Source organism: Bison bison, unplaced genomic scaffold (assembly GCF_000754665.1).
Source record: "Bison bison bison isolate TAMUID 2011002044 unplaced genomic scaffold, Bison_UMD1.0 scf7180017864484, whole genome shotgun sequence".
In the NCBI taxonomy this organism is placed as follows: Eukaryota; Metazoa; Chordata; class Mammalia; order Artiodactyla; family Bovidae; genus Bison; species Bison bison.
The window spans coordinates 6,995,501-6,999,984 of record NW_011495044.1 but is presented as its reverse complement, the minus strand read 5'-3'; the positions used below and the strand labels follow the sequence as shown (position 1 = coordinate 6,999,984).

General features: G+C 42.1%; 1 protein-coding gene across 1 annotated transcript in view; it reads right to left on the bottom strand.

Annotated features, from left to right (window-relative positions):
* Positions 1-4,484, bottom strand: part of SNIP1 (Smad nuclear interacting protein 1) — a 55,955-nt gene that overhangs the window by 34,733 nt on the left and 16,738 nt on the right. The gene's annotated exons all lie outside the window — the stretch shown is intronic.

The following is a 4,484-nucleotide window of genomic DNA, read 5'->3' as shown; positions in this document are numbered from 1 at the left end:
AATAATACAAAAAAAATTTTTTTAAATTTTTTTAGATACACGCAATGTGTCACTGAATCACTTTGCTGTACATCTGAAATGATCACAACATTATTAATCATCTATACTCCAAAATAAAGTAAAAAGTTAAAAAAATGTTTCCCAGTTATCTGAATTGATTACTCTGTTTTCCCTTATCATCAGGATACAATAAGAGTATTTAAAATTTAAATACTTTTAAACTTTTAAATAAGTAAAAAAGTATCTAAAAATACAATAAGAGAATTCCCTGGCAGTCCAGTGGTTAGGACTCTGCCCTTCCAATGTAGGGGGCACAGGTTCTATCTCTGGTCAGGGAACTAAGATCCCCCATGCTGTGCTGCACGGTGGGGGGAAAAGTTCTATTACTGGTTACACTTAATGAGCTATCCTTTATCGGCGGTCAGAAAGAGGAAACTAGAAGATGACTGGAATGGGGCTTATGGGGGAAATCTGAAGATTCTGTCCCGTACTTTGACAGAACTATGAACCACAGAGGATTTGAGGGAGGGGCTCAGAAGCACAGAGCTGTTCTGCAGATGGCTCGATTTTGACAGCTATGACTTGCAGACAAGTCAGCCAGGGTCGAGAAAGGGTGGGGAGTAAAGCAATTGTAAACAGCTAAAATGAACATGAGTCTCTAAGCAATGAATTAATTCAAGACGAAAGCTTCAGAATTGGGACCTCCCTGGTGGTCCATCGTCCAGTGTGGGGGTGACGGTCCATCCCTGGTCGGGGAACTAAGATCCCACAATGCTACACCTCAGTTACTGAGCTCACACTAGAAACCTGGCACTGCAGTGAAAATCCCATGTGCCAAAACTAAGACCCAGCCAAGACCAAGTTGTCTGTTTTTTTCTTTTTTTAAAGAAACCTTTAGGATTAACTCATCAACTTCAGATAAGTCCACTTGGTGATACCTGGCCTGGCCTCAGAGATGAGTAGTTTTTGTCTTTGACTCTCTTAAAAAAACGTGAGTGTGGGCGGGAAACACTGTCCCATACATTTGGCATGAAAAATCTCTTAATCCAGGAAGCAAAAGTTAACTATGTAACTGGCACCTCTAATTGAAAAATATAGGAAAAGTGGTCATCTATCAGTGTCCACCACAATGGTGCATGAAGTCAAGCCAAAAGCTGCCAGGAAGCAGGAGTAGCTGCATAAACTCAACAAGGAGGCCCTGGAATGAGATGCCAGGTAAGTACCTAATTCCAGGAAGAGAAAACCATGCGTCTGGATCAAGAGAAAAACTCATCCAAACATAACCTTTTAGACATGCACGGATATAATATGCACATCCACGGGCCAAATTAGAGCACTTTGCGTGAGGATGCTAATTGCTTACATTGTTTCTTCCCTCAGGTAAGCTTCTACCTAATTAACCCTTAAGTATTCACTCTTCAAAGGGGATTTTTTTTTTTTCTAGTTTTTGCCCCAAGGCATGTGAGATCTTTATTGTGCCCATCTTTGCATGAAATGTTGCTTTGAGATCTCCAATTTTCTTGGAGATCTCTAGATTTCATGCAAAGATGGGCACTTATAAAGGACAGAAACGGTGAAAATCTAATAGAAGCAGAAGAGATCAAGAAGAGATAGCAAGAATACACAGAGGAACTGTACAAAAAAGATCTTAATGACCCTGATAACGACAGTGGTGTGGTCACTCACCTAGAGTCAGACATCCAGGAGTGTGAAGTCAAGTGGCCTTAGGAAGTACTGCTGCCAATAAAGCTAATGGAGGCAATGAAATTCTAGCAGAGCTATTTAAAATCCTCAAAGATGATTCTGTTAAAGTGCTGCACTCAAGGTCAGCAAATTTAGACTGGAAATTTGGAGATTGCAGTGGCCACAGGAAAAGGTCAATCTTCATCCCAATTCCCAGGAAGGGCAGTACTAAAGAATGTTCAAACTACTGGACAGTTGCAGTCACTTCCCATTCTAGTAAGGTGATGCTCAAAATCCTTAAGCTAGGTTTTAGCAGTATGTGAACCGAGAACTTCTAGACGTCCAAGCTGGGTTTAGAAAAGGCAGAGAAACCAGAGATCAAATTGCCAACATTCACTGGATCATACAGAAAGCAAGGGAATTCCAGAAAAACATCTGTTTGATTGACTACACTAAAGTCTTTGACTGTGTGGATCATAACAAACTGTGGAAAACTCTTAAAGAGATGGGAATACCAGATCATCTTACCTGTCTCCTGAGAAACCTGTATGCGGGTCAAGAAGCAACAGTTAGAACCTTATACGGAACAACCGACTGTTTCAAAATTGAGAAAGAAGGACAAGGTTTATTTGTCACCCTGTTTATTTAACTTATATGCAGACTGCGTCATGCAAAATGCCAGGCTGGATGAGTTACAAGCTAGAATCAAGGTTTCTGGGAGAAATATCAACCACCTGATATGCAGATACACTTTAAGGGCAGAAAGTGAAGAGGAACTAGAGAGTCTCTTGACGAGGGTGAAAGAGAAGAGTGAAAAAGCGGGCTTAAAATTCAATATTAAAAAAACTAAGATCACAGCATTCAATCCCATGACTTCATGGCAATTAAAAGGGGAAAAGGTGGAAGCAGTGACAGATTTTATTTTCTTGAGCTCTAAAATCACTGCCGATGGTGACTGCAGCCATGAAATTAGAAGATGATTGGTTCTCAGAAGAAAAGTTATGACAAACCTAGACAGCATATTTAAAAAGCAAAGACATCACTTTGCTGACAAAGGTCCATATAGTCAAGGCTATGGTCTTTCCAGTAGTCATGTATGGATGTGAAAGTTGGACCATAAAGAAGGCAGTGTGCCAAAGAATTGAGGCTTTTGAACTGTGGTGCTGGAGAAGACTCTCGAGAGTCCCTTGGGCTACAAGGAGATCAAACCAATCTGAAAGAAAATCAATTCTGAATATTAATAGGAGGGACTGATGGCGGAGGCTGAAGCTCCAATACTTTGTCCACCTGATGTGAAGAGCCGACTCATTGGGAAAGACCCTGATGCTGAGAAAGACTGAAGGCAGAAGAGGGAGACACAGGATGAAATGATTGGACGGCATCACCAATTCAATGGGCATGAACTTGGGCAAACTCCAGGACATGCTGAGGGACAGGGAAGCCTGCAGTGCTGCACTTCATGGGGTTGCAAATAATTGGACACGACTTGGTGACTGAACAATGCAGGATCTTAGTTCCCCCACCAGGGATAGAACACATACTCCCTGTAGTGGACAGGAGAGTCCTAACCACTGGACTGCCAGAGAAGTCCCCAGAGGGGATCTTTTCATTTCTTTTGAATAAAATTAGTCAGCTGCTCCTCCCCACACTAGGTACTAGTCAACATTTAATGTCGAGTACATACAGATATGAGACCTCAATGGAAATACAATGGTAAGCAAGATCAGCTAACGTTAATGTTGTCTAGTCACTAAGTCACTTGTGTCCCGACTCTTTTGCAACCCCATGGACTTGATAGCCTGCCAGGCTCCTCTATCCATGGGATTTTCTAGGCAAGAATACTTGAGTGGGTTGCCATGTCCTTCTACAGGTGATCTTCCCAACCCAGGGATGGAATCTGAGTTTCCTGCATTGGCAGGTGGATTCTTTTACCACTGAGCCACCAGAGAAGCCCAATAATCTCATTAGTTTCCACCCAAGGGGACCAGCTAGTGGCAGCACTGACTGACTTGCATCATCTCTCCTTCCCATCTCACACCCCATCACCACCTGAGGGTGAGGAGGCAGGGACAGGTGTCAGCTGGTATGAGGCCCACGACGGATAACCTGCCCCAACTCTGACTCTTCTGGGAAGAAAACCCCCCCCACTGCCAACTCAGAAAGCACTGCTGCTTCATCAGGACCACCACTCAAGTCACTGAGATGTGAAGATCTGGATTCCAGGGCAGGTGTGGGCCCTATCACTCCCATTCCCTCGACACCCTCCACAACCGTCGACTTCTACTCCCGCAATACTGATTCAAAGATTTCCTTAGCACCAAAATATACCTGTGAACACAAGGTCTTCTGTGCTAGCAAAGAAGTACATTTTGAAAGGGGGCTATATTTACAAATTTTATTATTTTTTATTCCAAAAATACATATAAATGAAAACCTGCTCCTCAAATGCAGGGAGGCCTTTGCCTATGATAGTGTATTACATTGACGTCACAAAACATTCTCATAGGAAACTCAGTATGCAGCTCTTTCACACACAATTTTTTAAATATGTACATATATACATACACACAACAGATGTAAGCAGTTGTGACTTTTCTACTTACACATAATCCTCTGGTGGAAAATTAGAAAATCGGGCAATTCCCATACTTTTCAGCCTTGGGAAGGTAAATACAACTTTTCTGAACGTTGTTTTAAAAAGATGAAACATGTAAACCACACAACCGTCTTCTGACATGTATATGTTGTTAGGATAAAGCAAAGACCCTGCTACATAAATGACTGTTTCTCTCAAGGAAGAA